General features: G+C 54.4%; 1 protein-coding gene across 1 annotated transcript in view; it reads right to left on the bottom strand.

Moving 5' to 3' along the window:
* SDK2 (sidekick cell adhesion molecule 2) overlaps window positions 1-26,910 on the bottom strand; it is a 236,487-nt gene that overhangs the window by 101,264 nt on the left and 108,313 nt on the right. The gene's annotated exons all lie outside the window — the stretch shown is intronic.

The following is a 26,910-nucleotide window of genomic DNA, read 5'->3' on the forward strand; positions in this document are numbered from 1 at the left end:
ACACACACACGCACACAAAGGATCATATTAAAAAGTGCAAGAAAGAGAAAAATAAATAGAAGTGGTCAGCATTTTATTTTGAAAGGACATTTCTGAGATAACAAAACAGAAACCTAATCTCAGCATAAAGGCAATTTTGGCAAATTTTTAAACAAATTTTATGCAAAGCCCACTGCCTTAGTCCGATTTTCTCATTTCATGTGGACGGCTGCAGACTGTCCTGGGTCAGCTTCTGAGAGCCTATGACTTAATCTCCACACTGACCCCACAGAAGAGGTACTTTCATTAGAGGTGGGCAAGGTAAGCTCCAGAAATATCTTGTCATTGACGTGCAGCTTCCCACGTAGTACGAGGCAGGGCCAGGGTCCCCCAGAGCCTTTCTCACTCCAGCCTGGCCGTGAAGCGGTTCCACACTGAGATCACAGCCCAAAGGGCCCCAGCGTCCGTCCTGGGCTGCACAGGCCTGACTCTGGCTCTGCCCCATCACCCAGAATCTTCTGGATGCCAGAGCCTCTTATCTCTGCCACCAGCTGCAGCTCTTATCTGTCTTTTGCTACTGAGCACAGCATGATGATGGGGGACACAGTGAGTGCCCGAGCCCCGGCAAATCTCTGCACCTGTTTCATCTCAGCCTCACCCCCTCCGCGGCGCTGCCTCCTGCCGGCCGCCCTGTCTCTCCCGAGGGGAGGCCGCTCTGGGGAAACTGTCTGGGTCTCTAAAGCAATGGGGCGACCCAAGAGAGGATTTGGAAGGAGAGTGGGGTGGGAAAAGCCTGCTACCTTTGGAAATGGAATCAGATATTACTAAAAAGCACCGGAGAGAGGAAAATAAATAGAATTGGCTGATAAAGTCACGGGAAGATGTTCAACGTCTGCCATAACAAAAGAAACTAAGACCAAAACAACAAGATGAGGTCTGCCTATCACAGTGTCAAAGAGTTTCAGGTATGGTCAAATCCAGTGCTGGCAAGAGGGAGGGGGAAGGGAAGGTTTGTTGGTGGTACTGTGAATGGGTCCAGCCTTTGGGACAAAATCTATCGAAATTGGAATATGCAAGCTCTGTGACTCAGAGGCGGCCCTCCTGGGAGCCGGCCTTTTAGGCGTACTTGCAACTATGTGCCAAAAAATACATACAGGGATGTTCACTGTAGCATTGCTTCTAATTGCAGAGATAGACAAAAACTGGAAGCAATCTAAACGTCCATCAAAATGGAATTGGATCAATAAATGATGCCACAGCCACGGAATGAATGGAGAACACCTGTATAGGACGGAGGAGGAAGGTCTCAGAGATACACAGAGCTTGGAAAAGAAATCAAAGCTTGGGAGCAGAGGGGAGTTTTGTGAATAAAAACATGAGGTAGCAAGATGCTAAACAATATCAGAGTTGACCGTTAGGGACAAGAATGATAATGTATTCTTATCCACTGCTGTTTATTGATACAGGCTACCAAACCCTTAGTTTAATGTTTTGGATCATGCAAGTTGAACCAATAAAAATAATTTAAGTTTGTTGCCAAAAAAAAAAAAAATCAAAGAATAGTGTTATGATATGATTGTGTGATACCATTTGGGTAAATTGAAATATTAATATATTTCTCTGTGTGTGTATATAAATACACATGTGCAAACACACATGCATAATCACACAAACACCCTGGTATGTGCATAAAAATTTTCCGAGATGGGTATTCTAGCATGTGTTATCTCTCTTTGGGGAGAGGTACCCAGGATGGGGATGGAGGGAAACTGCTACTTTTTGATTTTACGTCTGTCTGTGCCATTAGAATTTTCTTTATCGTATGCATATATTGCTTTTATTTTAAAAATAAAATAAAAAAATGCACTTTGTGCATATAATTTAAGTGTACATTATAAAAAAAAGGCACCAGGGACTCATTGGATCTGGATTTGTTTGCTGATGTCAGTGAAGTGTGGTGAAATTTAAACTTTAATAAAAGTCAATTTCTGCAGAAGTCTCTATGTCCATTTGTTTCAGCCAGGAACCCCCAGGCTCCAACCAGGGCCATGAGGAAGGCCGGCGGCTGGGAGGCCTCCGTTCTGTCCCCCGCTGTGGTTGAGAACAGGTGCCCCCTGGCCGGGCCTCTCTCGCTCCTCCTGCCACCTGCTCCCTGGGCTGCCTCTCGGTGCTCCCTGCCTGGAAGACCTATTTCTGGCTTGTAGGCAACATTATTTAAAGTAACAGTTCCGCCCACTGCCTTTCCTACCAGGGAAGCCCACTTCACTCCACCCAAATTGCAGCTCTTGTCTCTCCGCCTCCCAGGCGGGTGGAAGAGGCATTTGGCCAGCATCTCGGTTTGCACATCCAGCGCTCTGTAAGCATCCCTGATAATGACAGTAACAGCACTCATTATCTCCATCCTGCTCCCTCCTGGACCGCCAGGACACACTCAGCCCGCAGCTCTGCCCGCCCCTCCCACCCGTGGCTGCCAGCCCAGCGGGGAACTGGCTGAGTCCAGCCCCGTCAGGGAGGGTGGGTGAAGTGGCTTCTGGAGGACGGAGGACCCGTGCAGCACGGCCCACACCTCATCCACCCACGAGGAAACATGGCTTTGGAGAAAGCGCCAAGACTTCCACGTCCGGGAGATTTGGCCTTGACTTTCACTTCTGCTCTTTCTTAGGAGTATGGCCCGGGAGAGTTATGGAACCTTGCAAGCCTCAGTTTCCCCATCTGTAAAATGGGGATAATGACGGCCAACTCTGATGTGAGTGCCCCAAGAGGCCTTGGATATAAATGCCTGGCATGTGGCAGGTGCTGTACAGACACTTGTCAAATGAGGGGACAAACTGGGGAGCAAAGGTATTGGAATGAGGTAGGTAGGCTCAGAGAGGAGGACAAAGAGGGTGTGGCAGGAGCCCTCGCCCTTGAGTAGGGCTCCATGCCAAGCACCAGGTGACCACAGAGTCCCTTGCCTGGCATATTCCTCAGCTTCCATCCTCTAACCTCCCGGCCACCTTGTTTGCCTCCGCAAGGTGCACAGGCCCGAGCCGGGCTGCTCCAGGCTGAGGAGCAGTGCTGGTGCACAGCAGAGCCTCTTTCGGGCGACTGCAACCTCATCCTCCACCCAATGAGCAAGAGCCATGGGGGTGTGGCCTCTGGGAGCTGGCGCACACCTGGATCCACCTACCCCGGGTCCCCGCAAAGGACTGCTTACTTATTAATTTATTATTTATTACAGCAACTATATTCGCATGATTCAAAATTCAAAGAATAAAAGAAAAACTACCGAGCAAAGATCTTGTTGTCTAGCTGCCCTGTCATCTCTGACGCCCCAGCACACAGAGGCAGGAAACCATTGTTAATAGTTTCCTGAGTATCTTTTCAAATTTTTTTTATGTAAATGCCAGCAAATCCAAATTTATAACCCTTCCCTTTTATAAACAACAGACACACGGCCTCCTGGACGCACCGTTCTGCTCCTTGCTTTGTGCAGGTGACAGTATATCTTGGAGATCTTTCCATAGCAGCACATAGAGCTTCCTTGGGCTTTTTGACAGCTGCAGAGTATGGAAAGATCTTCTGGATGGATGGAGCTTTGCTTTCTCCCCATTATGTGGTCAAAAGGAGCAGGCGGTGCAGAGAGGGCCTTAGGGGCTGGCTTGGGGCCGGGGCAGAAAGAGGGAGGCGCAGAAGACACGACAAGAACCTGCACCCGTTCTTGCTATCCCAGGCACAGAGTGTCCTGATTTTAATCCGGCAGGACACTGAGCCTCTGTCCACTCTTCCGAGATGACGAGATGGGCTTGGGTGGAGGGCACAAGGCGACCGTGGGAGGAAGAGCCAGGACAGATAATTGCATTTTTAGAGACAAGAGAAGAGCAGGGGAGAAAATAACTGCCTAACAAATGTGGCATCTTCTCCACCACACGGGGAAACACACAATGCCCTTTTTGGTTCGAGTCCTTGAGTGTCACAGTTGATATTTAAAATGATTCTTACTCGCATTAAATAAGATATTTCAATTCCACGAAGCTGTCAGGAGCTGATGCGGACACCAGAAATAATAGGCACACTCTCCTTGTATTGTCCTCGTTAATAAATCAGACGCCTGGAGATGCACGTGGCGATGCTAACACACAGGAGGGGTGAGTGCATATGTGCACACGTGCACACTTGTGTACACACACAGAGCACACGCATGCACTCCTACCCATGTGCACATGCATGTTCATGCACACATTGCTATGCACACACATGCACACTCATGCAACCTGCCTGTGCAAATGCACACATATGCACACTCCTGCACACATGTGCGTACACATACCCACATGAACATGCACTTGTGCACACACATGCTCCCACTAGATCTTCTCTCCTTGAGTAAATGTGGTCAGGGAGAGCAGGCAGCTGGGTCACCATGTCTGCTGGGGGTCAGCAGAAACTCTCTGTGTCTGCCGCCTGCAGATGTCACTGCAGACGGCCAAGGCTGACACAAGTTCCAGGGAAAGCAGTGGGCAACTGAATTAGAAGACCCAGGTTTCCTTCCCACTTCCCATGGGCTTTTGGGCAACAGGCAGGAGAGAGGCAGCAGTGCCCAGGCATGTGCATACCCATGCGTGCACGCGTGTGTGTCCGCAGACACTTGTGAGCACACACCGAGCCTGTTCCCGCGGTAGGGAGACACAGGCGGTGCTCAAAGAACTGGCCACGAGGCTGGTGGCCTGCTAGAAATAGACTGACTCCACGCTGTGGGTCTGCCTTTGCAAAGATTCTTTAGGAAAGAAGGCAAAACTCTGTCCAGGGTGATTAAAAGGGAAAAGAATATGTGCCAGGTGATAGATAATAATAATGTATCACTCTGCCATTAACATGATAATAACTATTATTGTTATTATAAGAAATATCACTGCTCTAAGGGCTGTAACATATATCAACTCATTTAATCTTCACAATACTGTAGGAGGCAGTGCTAATATAAACCTCAGTTTAAGGTGTGGTGGCTCACGCCTGTAATCCCAGCACTTTGGGAGGCCAAGGTGGGAGGATCACTTGAGAACAGGAGTTCGAGACCAGCCTGGACAACATAGCAAGACTTTGTCTCTACAAAAAATTAAAAAGTTAGCTGGGTGTGGTGGCAGGCACCTGTAGTTCCAGCTACTTGGGAAGCTGAGGCAGGAGGATCGCTTGAGCCCAGGAGTTTGAGGTTGCAGAGAGCTATGATTGTGCCACTGCACTCCAGCCTGGTGACAGACCGAAACCCTGTCTCTTAAAAAAATACAAAATGAAACCTCAGTTTACAGATGACAAAACTGGGGCCCAGAGAGAGTAAGTAACTTACCCGAGGCCACACAGCTAATAAGTACCTAGCATGTTGGGACATTCTAGCACGTAGAGAGCATGAACATCAACTGGATACGTGCCTGATGGTTTGGGGTCTCTTATTCCTGGGGTTCGCTTTGAGGAAGGGCAGTATGGCTGTCTACCCTCTCCCGCCTTCGCAGGGAGAGACTGTTGATGACGGAGAGAAACAAGTATTTCTGAGCAGGGCCTGAGGATTTGATCTGGGCCACGTTAATCAAAAGCTATTGCCAAGTAGCAGCCAGTCTGGTAACAGCAGCGGCCCAGGGAGAAGGAGCTGGATGGCTCAGGCCAGGCCCGCAGCGGGTCTTCTGATTATGGACAGGGGCTCAGGGATGGGAGGCGCTGAAAGCCAAGCTGCCGGTATAACGTCACCGGGATGCTGCACTCCCTCCGGCAGCAGCCCCAAGGATCCTGCTGAACTCCCGGGGGTGAGAACGAGAATGAGAGAGACACAGACAGACAGAGACAGGGAGAGGGAAAGAGAGAGGGAGACAGAGAGAGACACAGAGACAGGCAGAGAGAGCGGGGAGGTGGAAGCCCTCGTGCACAGGAAGCAGGGGAGCCTGCGGAGTGGCATCAGCCTGCCGGGAGGAGCACTCAGGAGACACCCTGCGGTGAGGACTGGCAGGGCAAGGCGGGAGCAGTGATTTCTGCTCTTCTATTTTAAGCGGTTTCCGTCCTGTGCTGTAATTCCCCTCCCACATCTTTGGTGAGAGTCTGTGACAGGCACAACCGGCTTCTGGCTTCTGCGGATGATGCTTGGGGAAGGATGCTCTGCGCCTGGCCGGGAGGGGGTGGCAGCCTCGAGAGGGGAGGGGTCCAGGGAAGATCTGGAACTGGCTCCGGAGCAGGGCACTGGGGAGCTGGCAGGTGAGCCCGGGCAAGGTAAGCACAGTTTTCCAGAATCCTTGGAAGGCTGGGGCGGGCCCTGGACTTGTCCCCTCACAGAGGATATGGACACTTGGACAGTAAAGGACACAGTGGCCATCGGAGGTGCGGGGACTTGGGCACAGTGGGATCCCCCCAGTGCCTAGAGGACTGCAGGGTGCAGGGTGGTCCCTGCAGTGGACAGGTGGGAGGGACCCGGGACTCTGACTGCGCTGATTGGGCTCAGGGTGCCCAGACAGCCAGTAAAGGAGTATTTCTGGGTGTGTCTGTGCAGGTGTTTCCAGAAGAGATGAGCACCTGCTCTGTGGATGGAGCAAAGATCACCCACCAATGCGAGCACCGTCCCACCCACCGAGGGCTCGGAGAGAACAAAAAGGTGGAGGGAGGAGGAATCTGCTCTGTCTTCGATGGGACGTCCATCTTCTCCTGCCCTTGGACGCTGGAGCTCCTAGTTCTCGGGCCTTTGGACTCGGGGAATTACACGGGTGGCCTCCCTCCTTCTCAGGCCTTTGGCTCACACTGAATTACACCCCTGGCTGTCCTGGGTCCCCAGCTTGACGACGGTACTTCATGAGACTATTTGGACTACATCATAACCACAGGAAGTCCCGTGATAAACTGCACACACACACACACACACACACACTCCTGTGGGCTCTGCTTCTCCAGAGAACTCCGGCTAATGCACTGACTACAGAACACGGGGGATAAGTGACGCTAGTCAAAGACATCAGGCTCTTTCCAGTCATCTATTCGTGCCTCAACTCACAGGCATGCGGGGGCTGACCTTTGAGAACGTTGGGACCACCGTTGAGATACCGATGAGGAAGGGAGGGTCAGGGGGCAGCCAGGACTCGCTCGGGTCCCTGATGCAGGCAGGGACCCGGCCGGGCATCGGGGGCCCACGAACACCCCACCTCTGGGAAGTGCAGAGCCCCCAGTCACCTCACCCTTGGCTCTGCCAAACTTCTGGTAGTTTCTGACGGAGACAAGCTGCTCCTCACCTCTCTACGTGCTGCCCCTCAGCCCACAGGCTCCCTCTCCGCTGTCAGCCAAGATGTCTCCTCCAGGAGCCTGTCTCGAATCCCCCCGGGGTCCCCCATCATCCTCTCCTGCACGACCTGGTGCATTCCTCACAATTTAATTTAATGTCTTATTTACTTGCACGTGTGTGCCCGAGGCCGTGTCTGTACACTACCCTACACCCCCACACCACACTAGAGCAATGCTTGCCCAGCGAACACCTTCTAGACGAGCGGGTGAAACAGCCAGTGTGGACAGCCAAATGATGCCCCTGAGAGATGTCCGCGACCTAACCCCCAAAGCCTGTGAGTGTGTCACCTTACAGGGTGTTACGGGTGGAACTGTGTCCCCAAAGAGATATGCTGAAGTCCTGACACCTGGTACCTGTGAATGCGACCTTGTTGGAAATAGGGTCTTAGCAGACGTGACCAAGTTAAGATGAGGTCATTCACAGGCGCCTTAGTCCAGTAAGACCGATGTCCTTATAAGAAGAGACACAGAGACACAGGGAGAGGCCATGGGATGACAGAGGCAGAGACTGGCATGACGTGTCTCCAAGCCCAGGAGCGCCAAGGCTGGCCAGCTACCCCAGAAGCCGGGAGACAGGCCTGGAACAGACCTTCCCCCAGAGCTTCGGAGGGGCATCGCCCTCCCGACACCTCGATTTCAGGCCTTTGGCCTTGTGAACCGTGGGAGAATAGCTTTCTGCTGCACCCCTGTTTGTGGTACTTTGTGACGGCAGCAACGGGAAACTAATGCGCAAGGTGACAGCGATTCTGCAGCCGTGAATAAGGATCTCGAGATGGGAGATGATTCTGGACTAACCAGGTGGGCTCAAGGTAATCGCAGGGGCTTTTCAAGAGGGAGACAGGAGGGGGCCACAAGCCAAGGGATGCAGGTGGCGTCTAGACGCTGAAGAAGACAAGGAGATGGCTCTTGCCTGGAGTTTCCAGAAGAAATGCAGTCCTGCGACACCTTAACTTTAGGACTTCCGACCTTTAGGACTCTAAGAGAACTGTTTGCATTGTTTAAGTCACTAACCGTGTGGTACTTTGTTACAGCAGCCGTAGGAAACGAACACGGCCCAGTGGACTCCGGTCAGCAGTGGAGCCGGGAAACTCTCGCTGACGCTGAGGAAGAGGGGGGGGGGTGGAGGGGGTGGTGGAGTGGGGTGGGGGTGGAGTGGGGTGCGGTGGGCACCAGGCACTCTCTGCAACCCTGGAGAAGCCGGCAGTAGCAGGGCTGAGCCGGCTGGATGCAGACGTGCCTGAAAGCTGCTCAGGGGAGACACAGCGGTGGGCTTGCGTGACCGCCTGCTGCAGGGTGGTCAGCTCCGGACGGAAGTGGAGGAGATGCCTCAGGGCCTCCTGCCACCCCTGAGCCTCCCGCTTTGCCAGAAGAGCCCCCGGTGCTCTCATTGATCCAGGCCCCGTGGTCAATGTGAGGGCTGGCTGGCCGTGCTATCGAGCCGGGGGCCGCTGACTGTGACAGCCCTGGCTTGGGTTGGCTGGAGGAGGGTGTCTGTCGGCCCTGTGACCTTCGGGCCAATTAACTGCTCTCAATGAACAAGGACAAGGACTTCATTAAACTGTTATCCATCAGCCCAGCGATGCCCACAGAGGTCTGGCTGGCTGAGACAGCAGGGGAGGGAGCTGCGTGGGCAGCGGGGTGAGAGGAGGGCAGGGCAGGGCTGGGAGGCCGAGAGAGCGCTCGCTCCTCGTGGAAAAGAGGCAGGGCAGGACCCTCCTCCCGTAGCAACCACCACAGCAGCCTCAGGTTCTGGGCCAGACACCTGACATACATGATCTGGTTTACTCCCATGTAACTGCGGGGGGCAGGGACTCCTCCCCATTTTATAACCAGGGGACCTGGGCTCAGAGAGGTCGCACTTGTTGCCCAAGGTCACCCAGCTACCAGGCAGCAAAGCAAGATTCCATTTCAGGCCCGTGAGTGTCCTTACCCCACGCTGGCCCCCCTGACCTGTCCTGGGGCCCTTGGGACCGCTCCGGGGTAGGTCTTCCCCTCTGCTTGTTTCTGCCTCGCTCCCCAGAGAGCAACTCCTCCAGGGAGCTGCCTGGACCTTGCCTGGCCCTGGGAGCCGTGTCTGAGCCCCTCGGAGGGAACCGCTGCCTGGTTGGGATGAGAGAAGGGAGCGTGGGTCACCCTGCAAAGTGAGCAGCAACGCAGGACGGAGCACGCTATTACCAGGGGCAGAAAGGAATGAGGAGCAGGGAAGACACACCCCGTCCAGCGTGCGAGGGGTTAAGGCTCAGGTGTCAGTGTAGACGACTGAGCGAGATCCTGAGATTTGAGTGGGGTGGTGTGGTTATTATTTAAAAAAAAAACCCACAACCAAACAATCCCCAAGAAAACAGAAAAACACAACGAGAAGAGCATCTCCTCTTACTCGGGTTATAATCACGCGCTAGGATTTCTCCCACGCCCTCCGGCTCACTCCAGGGCACAGGGGGGGCGCCTGTGTCCCCGGCTCCTGGCACCCACTGAAATACTTTATGATTCTTTTTATGCCCAGGTGGATCAGAAAGAAACCCAAATCAAAATAGGCCAATGAAGAGGCTGCGTGGAAATCAGGCCTCAAGGAACCAAGCGCCTAACTGCGGCGGGACCACAAAGAACGTTCTCAGGCTAAGGCTGGGACCCCGGCGTGGCTGGGAGACTGGGGGCGGGTGGGACTTGGGGGTGCACTTGCGCAGGGAGGGTGGCAGGGGTCAGGTAAGCACAGGTGCTGGGGGAGTGGGCAGGCTTTGGGGACGAAGTGCTGTCCAAGGTAGGTCCTGAGGGGAAGGCAAGGGCGGATGAGGAGTGCTGGGCATGACAGTGGATGTCAGAGAGAGAGAGATTTCGGGGACCTTGAGTGTGGTGCTGGCCAGAGAAGGAGCCTGGCCAGGGGAGAGACGGGACCCATGGCCCGGCCAGTCCCCACGGGGCTTTGGGGGCCAGGCTAAGGAGCTTGGGCTTTCTCCTAGGAAGGCAGGAACAGGCTGAGGGTATTACGCAGGGATATAAAACAGAGGTTGGTAAACTACAGCCCACGGGCCACATCTTTACAACAGGTGTACCAAGAATAGTTTTTACATTTTTAAATTGTTGAGCAAAATCCAAAGAAGAGTAACGTTTCATGACAGGTGAAAATTACACGAAATTCAAATTCTGGCATCCATACAGTTCTCCTGGAACACAGCCACGCCCGCTGGCTGGCGCGCCATCTGCGGCTGCCCTCGTGCCGGGAGGGCAGAGCTGGACAGCTGAGTGGATGGGACGGTGTGAGGCCGGCACACTCGCCACCTGCCCCTCCCAGAGGACGCTTGCCAGCCCCAGGGGAGATGGCCAGGTTCACACTTGCACAGAGCCCACTCCGCCTGCAGGGATTGCCGCCATCAGAGGCCAAAGAGCTGGAGGCCGATCGGTCTTTGCCACAGACCTGGGCAGAGAGGGTGGGGCTGAGAGTGTGCCAAGGGGCCGGGGGAGGGGGAAGGGTGCCACCGATGCTGGCACGAGGGGGCACCTGATGGCCTGGGGTGGGGCAGTTTCAGGGGACACCGCTGGCTGAGGAGAGGAGGGGGAGGGCGGGTGGAGAATGCAAGGTCTTGGGCTAAACAGAAAAGAATGGTTCATGGCTAGAGCAGGAACGTGGGGCAGAGGGAGGTCGGTAGGAGGGACTTTGGGTTTCACAGATGCGAGACTGGGGCACGTTGAGATGTTGGAGGAGGGGAGCTGGTAGAAGAAGTCAAGAGACGGGCCAGCGATGGAGCCAGCTCTTGAGGGCTGGGGACCTGTGCCAGGACGGGCGACTGTCCCTGGTGGGAGGGGAGGCCTGGGGGGCATGGCTCACCGGGCAGGGTGGCAGGAAGTGGGAGGAGGAGTTCCTTACAATGGCTTCCAGTTCGTCTGGGAAGGGGGCAGTGAGGGCAGGGCTGGGGGGCTGGAGGTTCCAAACCACGGCTGCAGGGAACGAGTGACAGACTGGGGAAACCACGCACAGGCCAGGTGAGGTCAGTACCTCGACTCTGTACAGGGGCCGTCGACACAGGTGGCTGGTTTTTTGCAGCAGGGCTCAAGAGCCTCACAGAAGGAGGGACGTGGGTTCAAAGCTGGGCTGACCTGAGGCTGGGGTCCTTCTAGGAAACCGTGACAGAGGGGCCCCAATGCCAGGGGGCCAAAGGCACCGGCAAAGGGAGGCTCAGATGCAGATGGCCGGGTCCACCGTCCGGGGCAGCAAGTCCAGCCAGCAGGGAGCTGACGGCCGGGGGGCTTTCCACAGCCTTGCCGCTCGCAGCGTGGTGTGGGGACCAGGGGCCTGAGTGTCACCCAGGAGTGGGTCAGAAAAATGCAGAATCTCAGGCCCTGCCCCAGACCTGCTGGTCAGAACCTGCATTTAAGACGTCCCCGGGTGACGTATCACACACCGAAGTTTGCGGCGTGTGCAGGGCCTGTGAGCGGCGGAGCAGCAGGCGAGTGGGAGTGAAGACAGGGAGGCTGGAATGAGGGTGTCAGACGGGAAACGGTTCCAGGTGGTGGCAGGGCAGGGTGCTGCCTCGCCATCCTCAGTTTCCCCATCTGTGAGATGACTCCCATCACAGTCTGATGAAGAGCTGATCATAGCCCCGAAGAGTCAGTCAGACAGCCCCCTGCTCCAGTTTCAGCTCAGACACCCCCTGAGCACGGGGCCTCAGACAAGGGAAGGAACCTCGTTAAACCTCAGCCACTCCGTCTGCGTGATGCGCGACAGTAGGGTGGCTGCCTTACGGAAAACACAGCTCAGGCACCTTACTACAACACTTGTTTTGAAAACATGCATTTGTTCCAGTGCAAATGATATATTGGAGAACGTGAGCATATGTGAAGTTTGCATTTGCTGTGCCCGATTTTGCCGGCAAGAAACATGAGTAAATTCAGAAACTGCACCCAGCTGAACCGGGAGGCAGAGTTACGCAAAAAACGCACACGTCTCCAGGGTCCTCAGTTCACTGCACGTGTTACCCACCCTCACCTGGTGTTAGAACTTCCTTTGCAATTTCAAACAACCTTCCTTCTACCACTTAACAAGAACTCACGAGCTGTGTATTGTATTTATGCGTCTTAACCGTTTAACGTGTAAAATGTGCAATCGTCTTTATTAGGTTCCTCTCTTTTTTAACGTATCACTAATGAAGTTTTTGAGTGCTGTTCCCCTCAACCCATTTCCCCCATAAGCCCTGTGGTTTTTACGCCATGATTTTGCATAGCGTGGTGATTTTTAGGAATGTGTGTATCTCATTATAGCAGAACTGACTGCAAAGTGCTTAGCGTGGTGCCCGACTTCAGCAAGCACTCAAGCAATGCGTTCTTATGTAGTTTCCTGTTGTTATTAATCACGCAATCATCACTGGAGTGCAGCGTCCACAGTGTGCCTGGCTCCGTGTTAGGCTCTGGGTACTAACGGTGCACTGGAAGCATTAACTTAGAGGGGCAGTCCCAGGTGGGCACTTAGCTGTGATGGTATGAACTCTGCCAAGCTCTGCCCAGCGGCCTGAGCTTCCCACCCAGCTGAGTCTCACTCTCTGGTTTGCAACAGGCCTCTGATTTCCCTAGGCCAGGTGTTTCGGGCTTAATGAATGTTGATAAGGCTGGAGGATGAACCACAGGCTCCCGGAGGCTCCCTGCAACTTGCCTGGCAGGTCGAGGGCAGCTGGGCAGAGGCCTCCCTCGACCCCCTGCAGTGCCTGCTGCTGGCAGCCCTGGCCGGGTGGGAGGTGGGCAATGAGATGCCCATTCCCTGTCCCGGGCAGACTTGGCTCAAGGTCAGCGTTGACCCTCCCTACCTGCGGCAAAGCTTCAGGCGTGGTGAGTTCTCTCTGGGACCTGTATCTATACCTGTGTCTGTGCCTACAACATCTACATCCATGCCAACGTAGGGAGGGTTGCTAACTTTAATCTGGCCAACAAAGACGTAAAACAACAAAACCAAAAAATCTGTCATGCACATTTCATCATCTTTTTAAAAAACATTTTTTAACATCAAAAGAATATGTAAGACGGTTTTATACACAGAATGAATTTAATTGTGTCATGAGAGCCTGCCATGTGGCCCAGGTTTTGATCAGTTCACAGTGGACCTGCTGCAATGCAGTCCTGGGCCTTCCTCTGCTCCTGAGAACCAGCGTGTGAGAACTGCACATTCTCTCACCACCCCAGGGAGCTTCCCTGCTCCCTCCGGTTGTGTCCTGACTTTTCCAGCGGCCTGTCTCACCTCCTAGTGCGGCTGCGAGCTCTGCATGTTCTCGTGGCACCGTCGGTACCTGACACTTTGCCTAACACACGGCGGGTGTTCGCCAAGCCTGGGCGGGCCGACCGCCTGCACGGCTGGAGAGCACCCCGCTAACACACAGCACGAAGGGGTCCCAAGTCAAACCACCCCACCTTGCTCTGCCAAAGGAGCTCTCCTCGGAGAGTTGGTGGGTGCAGGTGGAGAAAAAAGATTTTGATTATGTATTTCTCTTGCTGTGTGACCTTGGGCAAGTTGCCTAATGTCTCTGCACTTCTATTTCCTCATCTATAAAACAGAGGCAATAACAATAGCTACGAATCCGGGCCAAGCAAGCACTGTTCTAAGTGCTTTACAAGTGATGATGCATTTACTCCTCATTAATTACCCTCTGAGGTCAGAATTAATTATATCCAAATTTGGCAGGAGAAAATAAGGAAACCAAGGCACAGAGCTGTTAAGGCACTTGCCCACGATCACACAGCCAGTGAGTGTCAGAACCCCAGTACGTTGCCTCTGGATTTTGTGCTCTTAACCGCCCTGCTATAGCCTCTACCTGAAGGTCTGTGAGGATTAAGTGAGATAATACATGTAGTGTGCCTGGCATAGGCTGTAATAAGCACTCTACGAGAGCCAGCTGCCGCTGCTATTATTAGTTATTAATATTTGCTTACTCATCTGTCCTGGAAGAAGGGAGCATTGCCCTCAGCCCCCCTAACAGCCTCCTGACACTGGCCCAATGCCCACTCATCTAGCCAGCCTGGGGACCTTCAGCACCAGGTGTCAGGAGCTGTGACAGTGGCTGCTGGGAGCCCAGGTCCCAGAGCTTCTGAACATCTGCTCAGATCCTGGGCAGCCAGGCCCAGAGTCATCCTCCCAGCTCCGACCTTTCTGGTCCTCGCCCTGCACGACTCGGCTCTAACCCTGCCCTTTCCCTCTGGGCTTTCCGCAGCCACCCTTGCAGGTGACTTCAGAGACACTTGATGGGAGAATCAGACCAGAGCTGCGCTAATGAAGCCGGGGGAACCCGTTGTCTGCAAAAGGGAATCTGTGCAGGCTGCTGGCGCAGGCCAGATCTGAGTGGAGGCGGGGGACTGACGGGGCCCGAGGTTCTGCAGTGACTCGGTCAGGATGTGGAGTCCATTTCCCTCCTCCCGGAATCGGGCTGGCTTTGTGACTTGCTTTCACCAACAGAAGGTGGTGGACCACTCCAAATCCCGGGCTCAAGGGCCTCGCAGCGTGTACGTCTGTCCTGCCCTCTCAGATCACAGCCCGAGACCACCACGCTACGAAGGAAGAGAAGCCACGTAAAGAGAGAGATCAGCACCCCGGCCTTCCCCACTGAGCCCAGCCCGTGCTGGCTTTAGGAAGAACAGAATTTCATGACGGAGTCCAGGAGAGACCAGCAGAGAAATAATAAGCCGTAGTTGTTTAAGTCACCAAGTGTTGGGTGGTTTTCTATGCAGCAGCAGGTAGCTGACCAGAGGCCGGGGCCAGGCTGGGCACGCTCTTACGGTCTGTACATTCCCTGAGGTCAAAGGCCAAGAGTAGCTGCCAGTGGTCGGAGCTTCTAGACGTGACCTGGGTTGCTCTCCAGGGCCTGTGCCCCATCTCCTCTGGGGAGACTGTCTTTCCTGGCCACTGTCCCCATTCTGCAGCTAGCACAGACTCTTCTTCCTCCAGCCCTCTGGGCGCCCACCAGTGCCCAGCCCCCACCTGTGCTCCCTGCTCACCCTGAGCTGGGGAACACTCGGGCATCTCCCAGCCCCCAGGGGCTGGCAGTTAGAGCCGAAACCCCAGGAGTGTCTGCCACGCTTAGGGACTTGGGCAACCCTGGGAGTTGGGAAGTTCAGAGTCCCAGAAACCCCAGCTGCCCTACAAATCAGAGCAGAAAAAGGGGGCCACTGCAGAGACTCCTCTTGCAGGGACAAAGACACAGGGGAGAGACACCTGAGCCCTCCCACGCTGAGAAATCCCTGAATGGGCCTGAGAGGGGCTCGGCAGGCACAGAGGCAGCCCCCAGGAAGCAGGGTCATTACCAACTCCCCAGGCATCTGTCTAGACCATTTGCCTGCCTGAGCGCATAGCTGAGTCAAGATCTAATTAGTTCCTGTGCCCTGGCTGAGCGCCAAGGCGGGGCGCAGGAAGACCTGGGAGGGGGCGAGGGGAGGGGGATTCTCAAGGCTAGCCGGGGTCTCCAGCCCAGCTGTGTGGGGAGAAGAATGAACACCTCATTTCCATGCACTGAAATATCTCCGATAAAAAACATATGTGCCTCTGATAGAGGCCTCCCCCACCCCCCCCACCGGGGCCAGGCCACACACGCCCCACGCCCATCCACGTGCACTGGTTACCAGGGATTTGGGCCACATTCAAATATGTCAATTCCAGGTGATGAATGATCAAACCCGTCCTAATTTGCATGTTAAATTTCCTTGTGGTGGAAATAAATAGCCTCAGTTCATCAGAGAAGAGCTTTCCTCGGGAGCCTTTCATTAAAGGCGGCAGCGAGCACTTCATTTGCATGTTCTGCGCTGCACACTAGGGAGTCTGAGCGGATGATGCGGCCGCTGTCCCGGGGCTGCCGAGATTGGCCGTGGAAAATGCATCAGTCGCTGCTAGTTGGAGGAGATGAGGGGGAGAAGCGGGGGTGTGACTGGGGGCGCACACCTGTGCGTTCCAGACTGTTCTACACACCTGGGCGTTCCAGACTGTTCCGCACACAGGGTGGCGGGTCCACATCCCTAGCTCCACCTTAATTTGCAGAGTGACCCTGGACATGCCACTTTACCTCTCTGGTCCTCCGTTTCTGCATCTATAAAAAGGGAAGCACGACAGCCGCTTTGTGGACTTCCCAGGCCGCCCTGTGAGAACAGATGGGCTGACACCAACGAGGGCACCCTGTGCACGGCTAGGTGCGGGGGTTGCGCTGGGCGCCCCGGCAGACCTTGCTGTGATGGACCTGCAGAGCTGTGCACGGGCACACGGGTGCCTTTGAGACAGCAGCACCTCCCTACCTGCCCCAGCTTCAGAGGGAGCCCACACTTCATGGAAATGTCTCCCCAGCGCACCCTCGGTGAGGCCCTGGCATTATCCTGCAAACACGTAGGGACACCGAGGGAACTCAGCAGGCATCAGAGGGGAGAGAGAGGTAAGGCCAGAGCCTCTGTTCTGGGGGGGCCAGACCCGGCAGTGCCCCCCCACCCCAACACAGTGAGTCCCTCCCGTGTCACTGGGTGCCCAGCCTGATCAAGGAAATGCCACCAAATCAAACTGGAGCTTGGCGTCTCTGCCTCTGATCATGCCAGAATGCTGCTGGGGTCCAAGCAGCACTGGGAGGAGACTCAGGGGGCCTGGGTTTGGATTTAACTTGTGCCCTGTCCCTGGGGAAGTTGTTTCCACTCAGAGCCATGGTGTCCCAGCGGTAAGACAGGGGGCTTGGCCCAGGGGTCAGCGGAGCCGTTCCGTGGCCGTGTGACTCTCTCAAGGCCCTTTGCACCCCGCTATCTCTGGCCCCCTCCCCTGACTGCCGTCCTTAGCTCGGGCCCAGCGAGACGACACCCACCACCCATCTCCACCTTCCTCGGGAGTGGGGGGCCCCTTCCTCCCCAAGCCAGCACCCACCACGGAGCGTGCGAGGACACAGGTTGCTATGGAAACCGAGCCAGCCAAGGTTTTAGAGACTCCTGCTTCTTTTTTTGCCTTTCCTCTTGCACTTTGAACTTATTAGACTTAATTGACATAATTACTGCAACATGGTCAGCCCGAGCCACAAGCAGACGGTCGTGCTGCTCATCGTCCCCCACCTGCCCGGACCTTACCCTCAGGGGCTCTCCTGCCGCCTCTCCTGCTCCCCCCGAGTCAGAAAAAGTCTGTCCTGGAGCAGGAGGCCCCTGCCCCAGAGTGGGTGGGCCAGGTGGCAGCGTGGGGCTGCAGGCCCGTGTTAGGCGGTGTTTCTGGGCATCTGCAGGGACCAGGTGGAGTGCGCTGTGGGTAACCAGGACCCACGGCCGCGGCCCTGTGTTCTCCTCCGCCAGCGGCTGGAACCTCTGTGCCTTGAGCAGCACTGACCGGAGCGCGCCAGAGTGAATGATTTACATTTCCGGGAGCTGGGCGGGACTCCTGTGCTCCTGGGAGAATGGTCTCAGGCCAGGCTGTCGGTCTCCCTGAGCCTGGACTTCTCCGTGCAATGGGGACGTTACGCCTGCCCTGCTTGTCCCCCACCAAGGAGCAGACGCGGCGTTGAGGAAAGCAACCCCGTGCCACAGGAAACGCCGCCTCCTGCATTGCTATGAAAAGAAGAGGGGCTGCAGGGACCCCAGCAGGGACTGCAGGGTGGCCAGTCGGCTCTGTCCCGCCCTCCTCCCATGCCAGGCGTCTGTGCCCACACCAAGCCGGGCCCTGACCCCAGCATGGCAGGACCCCTAGGCACAGAAGGGTGCTCTGTCTCCAGCTGGGAGAGTCGTGGGGATGCCAGCGCCTCCGTAGGACACTGTTCTCAGCAGAGGGTGCTGCGGCCCCAGGGCACATCTGGCAAAGCCCAGAGACATTTTTGGTTGTCACATCCAGAGGGGGCATCTATTGGCATCCAGTGGGTAGAGGTCAGGGCTGCCGCTACACCTTACAATGCACAGGACAGCCCCATCCCCAACAAAGAATTTCCCATCCCCTGAGGTCCATAGCGCCTGGGTTGAGAAGCCCCACGCTAGTGGCTGCCTTCCTCCTGGGCACCACGGGGCTGTGGTCTGAGGGTCCTTCAAACTGTGCTACCACCGCCCCCGCCGCTGGAGGCCTGCCCGGTGTGTGCAGACAGGACCCTCCAGCCTCAAGAGCTTCCCTGGATCCTCGCGAGTGGGAGGAGCCCGCCTTGGGTCAGGGGAAGGACAGCCTCCTCCTCCTCCCAGCCCACCTCCCCATCCCTCCCTGAGGATTACGACATTTCTAAACTCGTTAACTTTTAATTACTACCTTCCCTCTGCCTGAGTACACTGGCTCCATGCCACGTACATCTCTATTAAAATTCAATTTATGCCCATCATAACTAATTTCTGCACTTCAGTTTTCTCACCATCAGCCTTCAATTCTCAGACAAGATGTCCAAAATCACGGTTGGACTGGAGTAACTCTCCAAAGAGGCTGGTCCCAGGCGGCTGGGGTCTGACTTCCCGGGCGGGCAGGAACGAGACAGCCGCCAGGAAGAATGAGGTGGGGGAGCCTGTCCTGCTGGGAGGGGGAAGCGGGTTGGGGGCCGGTGTCATTTCCTGGGTGGCTCTCAGATCACCCTGTCCATCTATAGAGCAAACAATGACCAGACACTCTTCCATGCACTTGGTCTCGAGTGACATTCACAGCCACCCAGATAAGTAGCTACGTCTCATTATTCCCATTTTACAGACTAGGCAACTGAGGCCGGGGTTAAGTAATTTGCTCAGAGGTGCACAATAAGTCAGAGACAGGACTGGGAATCACACTGAGGCTGCTGGTGCTGGGTCTTGGAGGATGAGCAAGGGTTTGTCAGGTAGCAGGTGTCGGGACAGCACAGGTGGAAGGGAGGTGAGCACAGGCATGCGGGCATTAGACAGAGAGACCGTCGGTGAACTAGTCACTCTGCCCTTTATGAAGGGAGCTGGTGAGGGAGGAGGCTGGAGACAGGGGTAGGACTGAGTTACACAGAGTCCTCAGAAGACTGCCCACCACCTGTGGGATGAGGCCCAGAACTTTCTTCCTGGCATTCCAGGTCCAACCTCTGCCTTCTTGGGCCACTATCCCCCTACTTCCAGGGCAGCTGGCTCGTCTCATCGTGCTCCTCCCTGTCCCCATTCTTTACTCCTATTCTCCTCTAAGAACCCCTCCACTCACCCCTCCCTCACTTGCCCCATCCCCACCTCCTGAAGGCCCCCAGATGTCAACATCCCTAAATCTAGCTGACAGTTGTAGCATCCAGCAGTGCCCGACACGGTTGACCACTTGGTCCTTCTGTGGCACTGTGGTCTCCAGGGTTCCCTCCTCCCTCCAAGCTCTTGGCTGTGCTCTGCTGGGCTGGTTTTCTCCCCTTATTATGAGCTGCTGGGACCTCAGAGCCCTTTCCTCTGTTGCTGTATCTGTTCTCTTGTCCTATCACGTCGACATCAGTGACTCCTAAGTTAGTATCTTCAGGCTTTTCTTTAACTTGCCTGTTGGACATCTCTCCCTGGACGTCTCACCCAGCATCTGACACTGAGCACAGCATCTCCCCAGAAAGCCTCTCTCTGCCAGGGTTTCCTTCCTCAAGTGCCTCAATACCTGCCTCTCCCCCAGGGCCAGCTGAGCATCTGGTCAGTCCTGCCGACTCTCCCTCCTAAACATGTCTCTGACTCATCCCTCCCTCCCACCATGACCACCCACACAGCTCCTAGCTGGCCTCCCCCAGGCCACCCGCCGCCCAGCTTCCTGAGGGAAGATTTGAAACACGTGCATCTGATCGGGTCCTTTCCCCAGGAAAAACCATTCGAGGGCTCCACATAGCTTTTGGCAGAAAATTCAGGTCCCTAAGATGGCCTGCAAGTCCCCACTGTGTCCTGCCACTGCCTTGGCCACGCCGACCTTCTTCCAGCTCCTCCGGCCCAGGGTGCACACCGCGCCCTCAGCATCCCCCTCTCGCACCTCCGACCTGGCCGTCTCTGCTCATTCCCTAGGTCTCAGCTTCCCCAGTGGGAACTTCCTGACTCGCACATTCTCTGCAAAGCACATACATGAACCGGAGTCTATCAACACTTGCCCCGTTAATTGATTGTGCTTACACACTCATGGGGCTGCGTCACCAGCACCCAGTGTCTGGTCTGATCTGTGTGGAGACCCAGTGGCGCCGGGGTCTCTGCTGGGAGCACCCCCTTCTCTCATCGTGTCCATTCAGTTCAGTGTCCTGTGTCTCCCAGGGGCTGCCCCACACCCCTCCGGCTCCTGCTTATCTCCTCCCGTCCCACCCTGAAACTTCAGCACTCACTTGGCCTTGGTCACCTACTCTCCCTCTGGCGCAGTGGGGGGCGGGGGACATATGTTGCCTTTCGTGTTGCCCTTCATGCCTTTGGCTCTGTGCCAGGCAGGCAGAAGCCCCTCATCCTTGCCTGATGAATGACCAGATGTCGACATCTCCTGACATTCCTCCACCAGGCTTGGAGGCAGAAGACCCGGCACCTGTCTTAGCTCTACACCTTCAGATCTTGGGCAGGAAATGGAACCTGAGCCTCACATTCCTCCCCTGCAGGAGTTGCTGCTGTTAAGAGACTGAGAAGGGGGCTGCGTGGTGCCTGGCCCGAGGCGGGTTGGTTTGGAGTGTTCCTTAGTAAGAGTTAACAGACTTAGAACAGGCTGGGTCCGTGGTAAGCTCCATGGAAGTGCTAGCCGTGAATATTTCTCCTTCTGCAGTGGCTTAGAAAGAAAGGACCAGCACAGCAAGGCAGCGAGGAGCAGGGGAGGGACGTGGGCTGGGGTCCTGGGTGCAACCTGACTCCAGGTACTGGCTGTGTGATCTCAGGGAGCTGCTGAACCTGTCTGAGCTGTGATTCTAGCCATGAAGCAGAGGCGCTAACAGCACCAAGCTCCTGGAACTGCTGCCAGGAAGAGCTCGGCTTGGCTGCTGGCACCCGCCCCGGCGTGTGCTCCAGTGCCCGCGGGGAAGGCCCTCGGCCTCTGCCGCCTGCTCTCACTTCTAAGGGGGCCGGCAGAGAGAGGGCCAGGGGGGGAGGGACAAAGCAGCTGGCCTCGGGAATTTCTCTTCATCTTCTCCTCTGAGGAGTTTCAAAGGCGGCCAGCGGCTCTGCGTGTGTCCCCTGTCTGAGCGCCCCTGCCACGGCCGTCACATGTGTGAGGCTCTCTGTCTCAGGCGGACTTTCTCATCCAGCCTGTGCAGTTCTCAAGACCGCCTCTCCCGCAAGGACGTTGGCCTGGGGCCAGCCAGATGCACACACCTGCTCCTCTCCACCCGCCTCGCAAGGGCCCCGCCTTCTTGCCCCTCGGGGCAGAAGGACCCACAATGGTGAGGCACAGGGACAGTGAGGCCCAGGTGGAACCTGCGAGTGTCTGTGCAGAAAGATAACAGAGACCTCTGGCTCTGCTCTCCGCATGACCCCAGGCAGAGATTCCAGAACATCTCTGCGCTTCAGGTTCCTTGTCTGCGAAATGAGGGTAATAACACGCGCCTGGCAGTGTGGTTGTGGGATGATGTATGTAAAGTACCCGGCAGCAGGCGAGCCTCGATAAACATTAGTTCTCCTTTGGGGGTGTGCGTGCCTGGCGGTGCAGGGGAGTGTGTGTGTGTGTGTGTGTGTGTATGTCTGTGTGTGGCATCTGCCTCACTCACCTTTTTTTTCTATTTGATTTGAAGTGTGAGAATAATTCTGCCAGGAGGTATTACCAAGGCAGGACAAAATCATCTGGTCGATGACTTCGCCAGAGCATGGTCACAGGACGGGTGGTACTGTCCATCCTCCATCCTTCCTCCCTCCCTCCTGCTCCGTGGCCACCCGTCCTGCTGTTTCTAGAGCTGGTGGGGTCGTCCCCAGCCACATGGCCCTTTTGATGGTGAAATTGATGTAAACTGAGGCTGAGCAAGTTCAACCTGGGGAGATGGCCCAGGCGGGGAGGGGAGCTGAGCGGAGGGGGAGGCTCCAGCAGCCACACAGGAGGCTGCTATGTGCATTGCCGTGTCACATGGTCAGCAAGTTGCACAAACACACCTATGTGCTCCGCACAGACGCGCTCATACTGTTAAACTGTACACACGGCTATGAGGGAGTCACACACTCACACGCAAATTCTAACAGACACGTTAGATCCAATATATCAATGAGTGCTGTGTTCAGCCTCCCTGCCCCCCAGCCCCTGGTAGTCACTTTGCAAAGCTGCGCATCTATTCCAGGGTAGGCACCGGCCATGGAGCCTGCCCAGACCCTGGGGAAGGTCTCCCAGGCAGGGGCCAGCTCACATAAGAGAAAGGATCTTATTTCTTTAGAGTTGGGTTTTGCTTTGTGCCCTAGAGTTAACGCCCCCTCAACTGCTATAGCCACTTTACTTCTCAAACTGGAAATTCAAGGCCAGTTTCAAAATGGATAAAGATTTGTCACCAACAAGGGCCTCTCACAGCATTTGCCAAAGAGGAGTTCTGGAAGGGGTCCTGCGCCATGGCACTGTCATTGGCAGGGGAGAACAGAGCCCCAGGTGACCTCTCGGAGGAGACAGGCTCATCTGCACATGGGACTTCTGGTGGGTTTGTTCTCAGATTCGTCGCACGATTCTACTGAGACAGACACGTCGAATCGTCCTAACAAGCACCATTACTTTCAGGTCTACTGCGTGAGGGACAGGGCTTGACCCACAGAATCTCATGTGATCCTCACAATAACCCTCGAAGGTAGGTACTACTGCACTTGATTCCAAGAAGAGAAAATACATCCAGGGTGGCTAACTAATGCTGCCCGAGGTCACAGAGCTAGCAGGGACGTGATCGTACTGAGATAGGTCCTCTCCAAAGTCTCCTCTCTCCTCTCTGACCCCAGTGATGGACAGGGACCCGCACACTTGTGCCACAGTCACAGGTACTCAGAAGGATGCATAGGCTGGCCTTCATGCAGCTGCCACACAGACACACACACACACACACACACACACAGACACACACACATCCCAGACCCATTTAGTGACAGATCCCTCCAAGAACAAAGACTCTCAGAGACTGGACATAAATGCAAACTTTCCTGCCTTTGGAGACATAGTTAAATTTATGGCAACACTTCTAATCTTATTTTCTATCAACTTGCTGAGTACATTTAGCCATTTTCCTGCCTGAAATTGGATATTATCACCCTGCTCAGAGCCTGGGGTTTGTAAAAGACTGAGAAGTCCTCAGTGTCCAGCGGTGGCCAGATGGTAGCAGGATGCACAGCTGGCTGACCTCCTGTGTAATGTGATTTTCCGTATGCACTGAGGTAAAAGGTGAACCTGGAACATTCTGTTGAGCCCCAAACAAGGAAGTGCTCAGAATCTAATGGGGACACGTCCAAAGGACCCACGGTCTAGCTTGAAGGAGCTCCCTCGGCTAAATTTGGGTTAATATGAGCATTGAGGTGAACAATGACATGGCTACATTACAACACACTGAATACAAAATGCAACCCACGAGTTGACACTGATGTTAAATTATTTTAAAGGGGGTGAGAAGGGAAAGCTCTTTACAAAAGAACACCAACCAATGTAAGTAACAGAAATGATAGACGATCTCCTTATCACAATCTCCTTATCTATAACTGATTTAGGTAAGACTCATCGATGGCTACTGGGTGGGAGACTTCTGGGAAGGAGAATATTCACACAGTCCCCAGCGATCAGTCCATAGGGCACCCTCAGTTACAAAGAGAAGACAATATCTTGACAGTGGGGAAAGCTGGTAGATTCACATTGACCAGTTGATCAAATCTAACATCATCCAAAATGGGCAAAACTGTAGTTAGTGCCTTCTAGTAGGAAGCATCAAGAAGGACACACACCTACAAATACTGTTGCCAAAAGGCTTAATGTGAGTCTCATCATGAGGACATAACTGGACAAATCCACATTGAGGGCAATTCTGCAAAACTGGTAGGACTCCCAAAAATATCAATGCCATGAAAAAAAAGAAAAGCAATGAGGAATAGTTCTAGATTTAAGGCGTATAAAGAGTCATGACAACTAAATGCAATGTGTGGTCCCTGATTAGATCTTGTAGCAAACAACAACAACAACAAAAATGGCCATAAAGGACATTGGGACAAATAAATGTCCACTAGAAAAGATGGAGAGATGGGATCATGGGCTGTGCATTAGATAGCAGTATCATATCAATGTGAAATTTCCCAAGTGTGAAAATTGTGTTCTGGTTCTGTAGGTGAGTGCCTTGTTCCTAGGAAATGTCACTTAAGAGTGAAATGACAGGTCTACAACAAATTCTTAAATAGCTCAGTGAAAAAAGTGCCTGTGTATATGTGTGTATGGAGAGAGTGAGAGCTTGCAAATGAGCAAAATGTTAACAATTGTTTGTGGTATGATATTCACAATTTGTCTAAGATTTGAAACTTTTCAAAATTAAAAAGAAAGAAAGAAGGAAAAACAAGAGAGCAAGCACCTGCTGTGGTCCAGGCCCTTACTGGGTGGGGACAAGGGTGGTGTCGTGGACACACCTGGCTCCTATCTGCCCACCTCCCTTTTCTCCTTCTGCTAAAAGCTCTTGCCCTCCTTCCCTACCACGTAGCTGTAGTGTGGAGGCTGCCAAACACGTGTCCTATGCCCTGAAGCAGACACGTGACACAGGCCAGGCCAACTGGGGTGCTCCATGCTACTGCCCACTGTGATTGGTCAAGGATGATGTGAGCTGGGCCAATCAGAATTCTTCCCTGGGACCACTAAGTGAAACTTCCAGGGAAGTTCCTTCTACTCTGCAATATAGCAGCTGCAGCCTGTGATCCCTGAACTTCTCAGTGTCACTCACTATGAGAATGAAACCAGAAGTGGGCACAGCTGGGAAGCTTGGTGGGAAGAGGGCTTGGCAGTGTCAAGTTCTTGGTTCTAAGTCCTGGGGTCCCTGGGGTCCCAAGGTTCTGTAAGCTCTGACTTCAGTTCTGTGATATACTTGCAGTGTCCTATGTAAATGGTGAGAAGCCAAAGTGTCAGGGAATGTGTTAGGAACAGTCACAAAGGACAGAGGAGAGGGAGAAGTGTGTGCGTGTGTGTGTGTGTGTGTGTGTGTGTGCGCGTGTGTAGGAGGGGCAGACAGAGAGATGGAGGACACATGTACTACCAGGAAAGGATTTCTAAAAGAGAAGGAATCTGAGCTGGGCCTTGCAGGAGAGAGAAAGTTCTGAAAGGGGCAATATTCCAACTGGAGGAGTTGGGACACTTTGGACAAAGGCAAAGAAGAGGGAATGGGCAGGGAACTATCCTGAGACCCATAATGGTCTGGTTTGGTGGGCATGTGTTAGCCCAGATCGAAGCAGACCTGGAAGAATTCTAAGGTCGTACTAAGGAGTGCAGACTTTACCCTGTGGGCACAGCAAGTGTTTGATCGGAGGAAAATCTTGATCAGATCTGCATTTAGGCACAGTACTGTCACCATGCCATACGAGCCAACACTCTTGGGGCTAGGAGTTTCCCAAGAAAAGGGATGAATTTCCAAGTGCAAGCTCATTTATTTCCCCTGAATAACTTCCACCCAACACAACTATAAAATAGAATATTTGCATTCTCCCCACTGCTTTGTTTTCTAGAATTTGCAGAATGCACTTAGATCTCTTAGGATACACATTAAGGAAGCAATTGCGGCAATCCTTCCTCAGCGAGAGGCAGTGTGGTAGATGGTAAAAAATTCCAGCTCTGAAGGTAGACAACTTTTATTTGAAGCCCAGCTCAACAATCTGACCTTGGGTGATTTGTTAAGCCTCAGTTTGCTAATCTATAAAATGGAGGAACTAACTGAAACTACTCATAGGGTTGCTGGCTGGATCCAATGAGATAATCACAGACTGCACATCCTAACGTCTGCCCTATAATACATTCTTGGTCATTACCAATGATCATCACCAACAGCTGGACCCTGACTGCTACCTGAATGCCACCTGGGACAAGAGGTCGCCCATTCCATTGCTGGGCAAGTCTGATCCTTCAGCCGAGCTGGATGGAACCTGCTTCTGGTTACACCTGCCCTTGTGTGCTAGAGCTGCCAGGGCCCCCAAAGAGCGGCTCTGAACCAGAGAAAGAACTGACTCTCCTCCTCCTGGATCCTGCCTCCAGCTCCCTGCCAGGAGAAGTCAAGGGCGGGCCGGGAGCCCTGGCACCACTTGTACTCATGAGATCCATCCACACGCACCCTGGGCTGGCGGGGTTGGGGGGAGCCGGTGGCAGTCAGGAACAGCTCTGGGCCCCTGACTGAAAACCGTTGCAGGGACTACCCAGGGAGGCCCCTCTGGTCCCCTTGTGGGCTTTCTGGGGAGCCCAAGGCTGACAGTGGCCGGCCCTGGAGGGCCTCTGGCTTCCTGATCCAGGTCTTTCACAATCTGCAGGAGGGACAAGTGGTCCTCTTGCCCTGGGCTGTCTTTCGCCAACGTGGCCACACTACACCAGCCAGTCCAGGCCAGGGGCCAGGCAGAAAGACCCTGGGGGTGGGGGTCACCCCAAACTCTGGCCTTCATACATCCCAAAGGATGTGGTCCCTGGGAAGGACAAGAACCTCAAGCAATTAACCCCCCTCCTCTCATTTGCATTCCTGTCCCTGGTGGCAGATTTGTATCAACATCCCCAGGGCAAGACAATCTTGTTTCCCCAACAAAACCGATTATGCACATCAGGCCCGGGAATTAATCACCAGCCACAGGGTTGGAGCCAATAAAAAAGGCAGAGATGGGAGG

Source organism: Eulemur rufifrons, chromosome 9, assembly GCF_041146395.1.
Source record: "Eulemur rufifrons isolate Redbay chromosome 9, OSU_ERuf_1, whole genome shotgun sequence".
NCBI lineage: Eukaryota > Metazoa > Chordata > Mammalia > Primates > Lemuridae > Eulemur > Eulemur rufifrons.